The sequence below is a fragment of the Aythya ferina genome (genome assembly GCF_964211825.1).
Source record: "Aythya ferina genome assembly, chromosome: 1".
Lineage (NCBI taxonomy): Eukaryota > Metazoa > Chordata > Aves > Anseriformes > Anatidae > Aythya > Aythya ferina.
Window position 1 is genome coordinate 60,766,892 of NC_140296.1, and position 12,013 is coordinate 60,778,904.

At 44.3% G+C, this 12,013-nt stretch overlaps 1 long non-coding RNA gene across 1 annotated transcript; it reads left to right on the plus strand.

Moving 5' to 3' along the window:
• Positions 1-7,343: 7,343 nt before the first annotated feature.
• LOC311427751 lies at positions 7,344-11,710 on the plus strand. The gene is made up of 3 exons (XR_014687537.1): positions 7,344-7,437; positions 8,029-8,135; positions 10,967-11,710. It is a non-coding gene; the product is annotated as an uncharacterized lncRNA (long non-coding RNA).
• The last annotated feature ends 303 nt before the right edge of the window (positions 11,711-12,013 follow it).

Here is a 12,013-nt window from a genome sequence, read left to right on the forward strand (position 1 = left end):
ATTCAATTAAGATTTTGATTTCATCAGGTGTTTTTTGCTTGCATAAAATTACTTAATTGTTTTCCGGTCTGACTCTTAAAATTCACATCTAAGTGAACACACCCAACAATGACTGTTGAAGAACCACGAGTAGGATGTTAATTGGATAGATAGAGACTATATATGCATTTACTGTCAAATGGACTAAGAGCAATTACTCTGCTCATGAATCTTGTGCAAATTGATCACAACACTGGGCCATTCAGTGGCTACAGAAGTGCAGATCAGGAAACCCAAAGTGCTAAGGTTGAATTCTGGCAGCATGAAAGAACCCCACAGCTGGCTGCCTGTCCTTCTCTGGTGCTGTGGCTGGTGCTCATCACTAACACAAAATAACCTAATTTGCCCTCTTCTTTTTTTCTTTTTCTTTTTTTTTCCCTCACTTATCTTGCTGAGGTAGTTTTCCGTCATCCATCTGAGCATAAAGTGACTTTGGCTTGTAAAATCTGATGGGAGAGAGAGGTTTCCCTAGTGGATGATTCAACTGCCTAAACTTGATGCTTAGTATAAATGCAGTGCCTTCGTGTCTACATTTTGTGCCCAGCAATATTTAAGAACCAGATAGCTTCTGCTGTACCTTGCTAAATGTAATTTTATTTTCTATTCTAGATCATGTCATATATGATAAGAGGCTAAGAGCTTCCCTCCATCTCTGTGGCTTTGTTTCATGTTGCAGACAGCTAACTGACTAATGAACATCTGTACATATTTTTTACCCAACACAGTTCCAGAAAGCTAATGATAATGATCCAGAAAGCCATACACTGCATCCTTCCATCATATCTTATTGTGATTTTTACAATTTATTCATCCCAGGGTGCTCTGAAATATCTTGTCTCTAAGTTTGATATAACAGACCATCCTAGGAAGAATAAATAGCAGGAAACATTACAATTTTCAATTCTACAGACAGTTTCTGCAATTAAAGCATATATATTCCTTCTCTAAAACAAGTTTCCAAAACCACCTGTGGTGGTTTTACTCAGGTGGGCAGCCGAGCTCCACCACAACCGCTCTCTCACTCCCCCTCTCCTCAAAGAGGAAGGGGGAGAAAATACAACACAGAGAACTCGAGGTTTGAGATAAGAAAGGTTTAATTAAAGGGAAAGGGAATGGGAGGAAAAAACAGAGACAAAAGAAGCAATCAGTCCGTGCGGAAGCACAGAGAGAGGAAAAAATTATTCTCTACTTCCCATCAGCGAGCGGTGTTCGGCCACGTCCTGGGAAGCAGGGCCTCAGACGCGTAGTGGTTGTTCAGGAGGAACAGCCCCCTCCCCCACGAGAGCCCCCCCTTTTATTGCTGAGTGTGACATCAGGTGTTATGGAATATCCCTTTGGTTGGTTTAGGTCAGCTGCCCCAGCAATGTCCCCTCCCCATCACTTGCCCACCCCCAGTCTGCTGGCTCTTGGGGGCTTGGAAGGAGTCCTGATGCTGTGCCAGCACTATGCAGCAATAGACACAACACTGGAGTGATATCAGTGCTGTTCCAGCTACGTGTGCAGAGTACAGCACTGTGCAGGCTGCTGCAGGGAAAAGGTGACTCCAGCTCAGACAGACCCAACACACCACCATAGCTTTAAGTGCTGTTTTCCCCAAAGTTACAAAATACTTAGAGGTAACAGGGAAATAAAATAAAGTAAATAAATAAATAATATATATATATATATAAAAGTTCAGTTCATATACCTTAAAAAAGTCAGACACAAAGCAATTTATTGATTTATTAAAACTACATAATTAACTAGCCATCAATGAACTATGTGACCAGGATCAACTGCAACAGACAAACCACAGTACCAAACATAAAATGTTAATACATACCTTCTGGTTTCTAAATACCATTTATAGTATCCTGTACAGAACTCATCCCCACACATACCTCCATTGACAGTATTTTCCAATGAAGAGTTTGGATAGTTTGGATTCATTACCTGGTGTGCAATGAGCCAATCCACCTGCTAGGTCAAGATATTGTTTATTTCAGAATTGTGCAAGTCTGGGTACGAGGTGGTTTCCCACAAAGCTGGCACTCTTAGGACCTTCTGCACTATTCTTTATGCAATCCTTTATCAATACGTTTACATGTTTGTACAATTCCCTTGTCTCCGACTGGTTACCTAATTAGCACACTGCTGACATGACACAATCATTCTGTGCATCCTCAGAGAGGGAGGGTCCCTTGTTGCGCTGGGGTCTCACACCACAGAGAAACTTAATTTTTTACTATTATCACAAGGTTAGTTCATGGATAGTTCACATAAGAATACTCCCAATCTTTGTTTTTCAGTCAGCTATTCACATTATATTTATTGGTAACACATTCAAGGGCCTAACCAGAATGTTTCCCTCAAGAATGTCAACATAACAGTTTGTCTGATTACTAGTTCCTGAGTTAATCATCCAACAGACATCTCCAAGGCCAGGGTCATCTTGCCCTTTCCTCAAAGCACATACTTTATCTCTTCCACACAAAACAATCAAACTCTTTACTGGTATCAACAGGCCCCGCCACCATGGACGCCCCTTGTGCACACCCCTCCTTGTGGGGCAGGTGGGTGCCCCAGCCTTGTGTCATTCCTCGTGCTGCTTCCTGCACCCACTGACCCATGCCCTGGTGAGAAAGCCCCCATGAAGCCCCTGTGCCCACCCCATGCTCCGGTGAGTACATAGCTCTGTTCCCCATCCCTGTCTCCCAGTACAAATTTCCATGCCTATTTTATACTGCTTTACAAGCTGACTCCTGTTGCGTCAAAAATTTCTTTGTAATTTGCACGTTGCTTTTTAATTTTGTTGAAGACTTTTTCCTTTTCAATATGACTGGATGGGTTTGGGTGTGATCCTTATCACCCCTACCCCAAGCTTTTCCTATTGTATTAGCTGTTGTAATCCAGGCAGTTTAGTAAACAGGGAACCATGCAAGCACTCTCAACCACTCACAGTTTACATATGAAAATTGTTTATCAGAGTCTCACAATTCCTTTTAGATTGGACTGGACAAGAGTCTTTTGTTTGTTTGTTTGTTTGTTTTGTTCCTTTTGTTTTCCCTGCACAAATAGTTACAGTATTGCTTTATGTGGACTGTGAAGACAAGCAGAGCCTCTGCTTAGCAATAAAGCTGTAGGTGCTGAGCACATCTTAGGGGTATCCCCAGCAGAAGCAATAGAGAATTCTGGCTCTATGGCCATCTACTTGATCTACTATTTACTATCTACTTGTACCTGATATAGAAGGTAGCACCCTCTCCCTCAGTCCTACTACAAAATCCTTTCACTGTCCAAATAAAGACTCCAGTACCACTGCACTCTGTTGAGCTTTCAACTAATTTTTTCAGTGCACAAGATCTAAATTCCACTACTCATTCACCCAGTTGCAAAACACTCCCCTGGGAGCAGGCTCCGATCAGTGCCTCTGCACAGACAGTTAGGAACATCTTGCATAGCTTCTGAACTGGCTATATTACTCAAAATAAATAAATAAACAAAACAAAACAGTTTTAGGAACTCCTCAGTAGAGGTCCACAGAGAATCATGAAAACTGAGCATGAGGCTAAGTTATTGAAAGTCACCAAAAACGTGATTCTTACTTACTTAAAAGTAAGCGATTTCAGTCCAAGTATACAATTCACCTTAACTCCACTTAACTGTTTTGGCAACCTGAATAGTGACAAGACCATATGCTTTCAGCTCTCCATGGGTAAAGCTCCCTCCTGACAAATCTTCTGCCAATTCACATGCCCCAGGGCAGCTAAATGGCATGTCTCAGTACTTATCTCAAGCATAAATCTCTTTGACATTCATTATCTAGTCACCCCTACTTATGACAGCACCGAGCATGACACATTTTCATTCCAAAACATGGCCACAAGAGGAGGAAATGGTGGTCTGACCTTATTATACATAAAAGCTTAGTGGTTAGTGCACTTGCTGAACAAATAGGGCATGTGAAGTTCAGTGATCTCAGTACTCTGGTAAGGGAATCAAATGTCCCTCAGGTCTCCTCTCACCCTGCTTGCTCCGAAGGGAGAGCAAGGCTGTCTCTCACAGCTGAAGGTAGGATGTGAGGACTGAGACTGGGATGGTAAAATTCAATCTTACTTGAATAATTAAGTAAACAATTTAGAGAAGTGCCTAAGTATAGTCTGATAATTCCCAGTTTTATGACAATGCCTACAGGCATGCTAAGTAATGACTGCTGTAAACCCCACCGCCTACCTGTGTCTAATGCTCTGTTGTGGTGATGCTGAACATTTTTCTGGTGTGGGTGGTGAGGTCTTAAGATAGTTTCAGTGTGATTTGCTTTATCCTTCAACATTAGAATCAAAACATTTAGTACAATTTATTCATTCAACCAAAGTAAATATCAGGGAGATATTTTCTCCAAGGGAATTCACACTTCCTGAGCTTGTCTATGAGGATGTCATGGGAGATAGTGTCAAAAACCTTGCTGCAATCAAGGTAGACAACATCCACTGCTCATCCCTTCATAGAAGACTATCAGATTGATTAAGTATGATTTTCCCTTGGTGAGTCCATGTTGACTACTCCTGATCAGCTTCTAATCTTCCACGTGCTTGAAGATGACTTCCAGGATGAGCTGTTCCATCACTGTTTCCAGGGACAGAATTGAGGCTGACTGGCCTGTAGTTGCCTGGATCCACCTTCTTGCCCTTTTTGAAGGCTGGAGTAATACTGTCTTTCTTCTAGTCCTCAGGCTCCTCTCGTGTTCTCCATGACCTTTCAAAGATGATGGAGAGCGGCCTAGCAATAACATCTGCCAGCTTCCTCAGCACTCATGGGTGCATCTCATTGGGGCTCATGGATTTGTGGGTGTCAGGTTTGCCTAAATGATTTCTCACCTGATCTTCCTCAACCAACATAAAGTCCTCCTTTCTCCAGACTTCTATTGTCTCTTACATCTGAGATTCCTGAGGGTTGCTCTTAGCAGTGAAGCCGGAAGCAAAGAAGGCATTCAGTAACTGCCTTCATTGTATAATTTGTCACCAGGGCACCCACCCCATTCAGCAACAGGCCCACATTTTCCCTAGCCTTCCTCTTACTATTGATATATCTGAAAAAAAAACTTTCTTGTTGTCCTTGATACCCGGTGCCAGATTTTTTCCAAATGGGCCTTGGCATTCCTCATCGCATCCCTGCATACTCTGACAACACTCATATATTCCTCCCAAGTGGCCTGGCCATTTTTCTACATGCTGTATACTTCCTTCTTCTGTTTGAGTTTTGCCAGGAGCTCCTTGCTCATCCAGGCAGATCTCCTGCCCCCTTTGCCTGCCTTCTTACTCATAAGGATACATCAATCTTGAGCTTGGAGGACATGAATGTACTTGAATGTAGAACAGGTGGAGGAATGGGATAACCAGTTTTATTGGACGGTGTGGATTCAGTGGTCTGGCACACCAGACCCGCAGAAGTGTAAGGCTCGAGTGGGCACCGGTGCACAGTGTACCCTAATGCCATCAAACTGTATATGGGCAGACCCCATTTATATTTCTGGAGTGATGTGGGATCCCAACAGCTAACTGTATTGGAGGCTGAAAGGAGCCTTACAGGGAAGGAATGGTAAAAGCACCCCACTGTGACTGGCCCGAAGGCTCCATGCATGCTTGGCACAGACTACCTCAGAAGAGGGTACTTCAGGGACCCAGAAGGGTACTGGCGGGCTTTTGGCATAGCTGCCTTGGTGACAGGGAAAATTAAGCAGCTGTCTTCCCTGTTGGAGGGCCCTTGTGTTGTGCGGTTACTGAAGGTCAAAGAACCCTCAGCAGGTGCTGATTGCTACCATGACAGTGCACTAGCAGCAATATCCCACCAAGACTCCATGATTCCCATCTGTCCTGGCTTCAGTTAGGATAGAGTTAATTTTCCTCATAGTAGCTGGTATGCTTCTGTCAGCCTGACCTTGGTCAGCGCCAGGGAAGGTGATGGAACAGATTATCCTGAGTGCAATAACACAGCATGTGCAGCACAACTAGGGGATGATCCCAGACAGCATGGGTTCACGAAAGGCAAGTCCCATCTGACCAATCTCATCTCCTTCTATGACCAGGTGACCCACCTAGTGGATGAGGGAAAGGCTCTTGAAGTCTACCTAGACTTCAGTCAGGCCTTTAACACAGTCTACCACAGTATTCTGGAGAAGCTGGCAGCCCACGGCTTGGACAGGTACATTTTTGCTGGGTAAAAAACTGGCTGGATGTCCAGGCCCAGAGAGTGGTGGTGAATGGAGTGAAATGCAGCTGGTGACCGGTCACAAGTGGTGATCCCCAGAGGTCAGTGTTGCGGGCCATCCTGTCTAGTATCTTTATTGATGATTTGGATGAGGGAACAGAGTGCACCCTCTGTTAGCTTGCAATGACACCAAACTGGGGGGAAGTGTCAATATGCCAGAGATTAGGAAGGCCCTGCAGAGGGACCTGGACAGGTTGAGTCTGACACAGTGAAAACTCAATAACCAAAGTTATTAAGCAGGTATTCTTTATTACAGTGCCGGGTGTGTGGGGGGATCACTCTGCCTAATTCACACACCAAGGGTTACTGCCAGGGTGCTTATATTAACACCATATATACATATTCATCTCCCTTCCCCATAAGTCTCTTGCATATTCATTAGGTATCCAAAGAATTATTAACATAGGTTCCCACTCCTATTTGCACACATGCTAGAGTCCTTGAGTGGTAGTCTGGTGTACTCTGGTGGTCTTTTGATGAAGGCCAGCAGTCTTCCTTGCTGCTAAACTTCTGACCCTTCCTTTCTTTTACAGACTTCAGCAGCCCAAGCCAGTTCTTTCCGGTTCTATTATGTGTGTGTATGAAGCCTTCTCTTCCCTTATTTCTGGGGGTCATCCCATCCTCACACTCCCTGCCTTAGTCCTGTCCCTGTGGTTGACACCATACTCCCTGAGTTAGTGAAAACCTGCGCGGACTGCACATGCAGCTAATTAGCACACTTAGCATAATTAGTGTGTGCGGGTTGGGGGTGGAGCCTCGGGGCTGACCTATAAATGGTGCCGAGGAGGGCAGGGTGGCTTTTGGTGGTGCTGGACACAAGGATGGTGCCTGGGTTTGCCATGTCTCTGGTGAGACACCAAGGCTGGAGTAGCCTTGTTACTCTTTGGGAGGCAACCTGTATGGTCACCTCTCCGGGCTGGGGTGGAGTGGGGTTTGGTACATGGAGGTGCTGGGATGGGAGTGGCGTGGCACAGCTGAGCTGTTGGGGGTGGGTGGGAGGGGTCTGGCATGAGTGAGTGGAGGGCAGGGCTATGCAGGGGTGGCTGGAGGGAAGCTGCAGGTCATGCCTGGTGCTGGTGAGGGCTGTGTGCATCTTCCCCAGGCTGGGCTGTGGCTGTGAATTCACTTATGGGCTCTGCAGTTGGACTTGAGGTGAATAGCAGGGGCCTCAGGTCTGGGCCAGATGTTGGCTGGGGATTCTTAGGGTGGGGGTTTTCTGAGCATGGTGAATTTGAGGGATCAGTGGGTGAGTGTGTGGTGGCTTAACCCAGGAGGAAGCTCAGCACCATGCAGCTGTTGGGTCACTCTTTTTCCCCTAGTGGCATGGGGAAAGAAGGGTGGGGTGGAAAAGCAGCTAAGAGCTTGTTTGTTGATATAAAGGCAGTTCAACAGGATGGAAGAGAAGAAATGGTAATAAAATCTGTACAAATCAAGCAATAATGCAATTGCTTGTCACCCCCTGGCTGATTTCTAGGTTGTCCCTATGCGGAGGTCTTCAAGCCTTCTGGCTAGTCACCCCTTGAAACCGCTCATCAGGAAGCCACATCTGGAATATTCCTGAAGCCAGCCAGGGGTCAGCTGTCCTGGTTCTGTCCCCTCCCAGCTCCTTGTGTGCCCCCAGCCTGCACGCTGGCAGGGCGGTATGAGAAGCTGAGAAGTCTTTGGCTTTCTGAAAGCACTGGTCTGTAACAATTAAAACACCAGTGTGTTACCAACATGAGTCATTTTAAATCCAAAACACAGCACCACACCAGGTAAAGGGAGGAAAATAATTCTAGCCCAAACCAGGGTGGAGTGTTGCCTGAGAACTGAAGCTGGAACTGCTGGTGAGGAGGAGAGCTGTGAAGTAGGTAAGGGGTCTGGGATGTGGGCAGGGGTTCTGGACAGCCAGAGGGGCCTTTTTTGGTGTTCAAGGATCTGCAGCTGTGTATGTTCCTGTGAAAATGGAGAGTGCTGTATGCGTGCCTGCAGTAGTGGACTTGTATCCTCCCTAGTTGGAGAGGAAGAAGGGGACTTGACAGAGTCTTAGGTTTCCATTAGTTGTTTTGAAGATTGCTTTTGGCTCAGGCACCTCTGTTTATGTGTCCCTTGTAACTGTGCTCAGCTGTGTTAGCATTCTAACTTTTTTAAGTAGAGCTGCATTACTCAGCCTGGGCAGAGGGGTCCCTTGGGCACAAGCAGCCATGCAGCAGCAGTCCTGGGCTGGAGGAGGTGGCCATGCTCTTCACCTCACTTAACATTAGCAACTTCAAACTTGTGTCATGTGCACTTCAATGTCCACAGTGAGAATAGGTCGATGTTCTAAAAAGACTGGACCCCTGTGTACTACTGCGATGGTTCTTTGTGCAAAGGCTCCCGAGCTTCAGGGGAACTGGCTCTGCCAGTGCTCTGGGCTTCCTGGGGCAGCCCCTACATACTGAGAATGCTTGGGCCTAACATGTACAAGCAGGTAACCTCAACATTTGTTTCTGTGTCAAACATAATGCAGGCCAGACCAGCATTGAAGTCCAGCTTATTTAAAAAATGGCAATATTTGACATAGGTCACACTGGTAGCAGCAAATAGCAGTCCAGAACAGAAAAGCAGGTGGTAAGATGGGCTGTTACTGCTGAGAACATAGCTACCTTCTACAAATTTAGAGCAAAACCAAACAAGCTAGTTGTGGCTTAAGAGCTCTTAAAAATGTTAGCCCCATTTCTCCCATTAGGAGAGAAATGCAACACATGGACCCAGAAGGGAAATACCTCACTGATAGGAAGAATTTTATTTCTGACTTAAAAAGGTCAAGCCTTTATGTAAATAGGTGATTGCTTGTTTAGAAACACCACAGTCAAAAGTGCCTGTAAACATCTTGACATAGGTGTTTCTTTACTTAGAGTGTGCCTTTACCATTTCATTACCTTAAAATGTGTAATGTTCACTGTATTTTTACACTATGTGGATGCTAGCTAGCTGCCGTTCTTGTAATCACTTCCTATTCTGTTACTGATGTTTGTGGTTTTGTTTGGTTTGCAGAAGCTTCCATGTACTTGAATCTCCACAATGTTCTGCCTCTAAATGACTGAAATATGTGCATGTGCTCTAACATCAAGATTAAGGATGTATCTGAGAGATGCAGTTGCTATGCTGCATTACCTCTTGCAGTTGCTTTAGATTGAGAAAATAGGACAGTGGACTAGTAAAGGTGTCTCTTCACCATGGCACACCTTTCTTGTTTGGTGTCCTCTAAAGATGGTTTGCAAATACAGAACTGTTTCTTAAGCCCCTAGGGAATTGCAGAGTAGATACAATCAACTATTTCTTCCTGAAGGCAAAGTAGTAATGTGGTTTAAGGAAATGGGAAGGACTTGGAGTAGATTGCTTGTGAAGCCCATATTCTGTCACAGTCAAGTACAAGGGCAATTCAAAAGACAGGGCTTTTCAGTATTTTATTTTTAGGGTGTTTGGTGAAATGGTGAGGGGTTGCTGGGTAATGGGGTTATGGTTGTCATTTGTGCTTACTAAACCAAGCACCTTTCTGGCAGCTCTTGACCAATTTCATAGTTGAAGAACTGAGTTACCAGCATGTTTGAAACAGTCCTTCAAGGTTTCTCCATCTTCCCTAAAATGCCTCCAGAATCTCAGGACTCCTCTAGGCCTTTTAAAGAGAGAAATCAGTCTGGTGGGGAGGCAAACAAAGGTGACATAGCACTTCCAGAACGCACCTATGTCCTCTGTTTCTCAGTCCTCTTTTTAAAAGAAGGATGATGATAGGTTTAGGCAGTGAAGTCACTACATTTTGTTTACTTTTTTGTGTGTTCCTCTGAAAACAGGGTCATTTCATCTCCTGGCTTCTCTAGGCACCACGTAGTAACCACCTGCGCTGTCTTTGCAGCTGTGGTTCTGACAGCATGGGGGAAGACCTTAGCAGCAGCACCCCCTGCTGACCACCTTCTCCTTTCTAGCCCTTCCTAGAGGGTTCTGGAACATGGGCTGTGTATGTGGGGGTAATAAGCATATGGGGTGAGGGCTGGAGGTGGAGACTTGGGGGACTGGCATATAAATTGTGCAGCAAGTGCTGCACTGGTGGCTGGAGGGAGGCTGCAGGGGGAACACACTGCATACTACTCTAAACAACCCTTTTTTCAATCTCCTGACTAGTTTGGGAATTTCTCTATTTTTACAGTGAGAGGAATTCTAGATGCATAACTACTTCATTTTTGTGGCATTGATCTCAAGTGCAAACTCTCCATGGTACCACAAGATTTCATACACAGTTATAATACTGTGACAACTTAATTTTGTCTTACCAGTAATATTCAAATTGATCAAACAGTTGTCCAACTGCATTTTCAATACAACAATATTCAGTTTACTTAGATGTTTCCTTCCACAAGACATCAGAATAGCAGCTAACAGCAGTTGCTGTACAAAACTGAAGTTAATGTAGCTGTGGTGACAGAAATCTAATATCCTACACTGCTCCAATTTTCCTTTGTCTCTTTTTCTCTACTTTCCTGAGCAGTTCTTGGGTCTTTCAAGATGTCTGTTGTTGTCTACTGTGCCCTTCTTTCCTTTTGTGAGTGACTGTCCATCACTTGTTTCTTCAACATCCCCTGCCTCTGCATTTTTCTGTGAACCAGTATGCTTCTGTTCATCTGTCCTTTTACTTTTATTTGATTGTCTGTTTCCAACTCTGCAGGTCTTAGGTTTTGGTCCCATGATGTTATGGAGAGAACGATAACTTCTGAACAAAAATGAAAATGCTGGCTGAGGCACCCTTGCTGCTCTTCTGGTGGAAGAATGCAAGTATAAAAGTAACCCTTCCAATTGGGTGGACCAGGTTGTGGTTACAAATCCTTTTTAGAAGTCCTGTAGAACTGTTTGCTTTTACTCCTGTAGAACTTTTTGCTTTCACTCCTGTAACTTTGCTGTTACATGAAAATGCTTTCATATTTTCAAACACTTTCAACTCTTATTTTCCTTTATGAAGTTAGTAACTTCTTGTTAGAGGTTCAAGGGAGTATTTTAAGGTTTCAGGAGCCAAAAGGTGATGTTCAAAATGAATTGGATGCTTCTGAGAATTACCTTCAGTTGTGTGTGAAATGGGCTCAATTGTTTCTGAGGCTGCTCATTTGGAGGAAGATAGAAATGAGCATAAATAATGTCCATGTCTGGTTTTTGAGGTCAGCATTAGGAAATGTGCATAAAATGTCAGAGGACTTAAGCTCTACTTATCTAAAAATTGAAGCTTATTTATAACCAAGTTTTCGTAGTTTATTTAATCATTTAAGCTTTCAACTAGTGTTAAAAAAAAAAAAAGCACATGAGGGCACTTGGAACACTTCAACATGGAAAATGGTTATGAGATGTGGCATACTGGAAATGGCAGTGCTCACAGTGACCAAAGATGAATGGCCATTCTCAATAAAAACTGTATTTGGAAGGGTTGAGGGAGTCTGTCCAAAACAAGACACAATAGCAGGAAGAGAGGATCTTTCCACAACTTGTTTTGACTAAAATAATCACATGGATTTAGTTCCCTATAAAGAAAAGTACCCCTCTCCCCCTGTGGAGTTCAGAGACCTTGGCACTTGCGCTCTGAATCTGGTGTTACAGGAGAAAGCACGCAGGGCCCCAGCATGTTGCAGGGATTTCTGTATGTCTGGTATTGCCAGGGTGATGACACACCTCTTTCAAGTACTCTGCCAGTTATTTCAGGATTTTTCAGTTGTTTGGGGGTAGATTT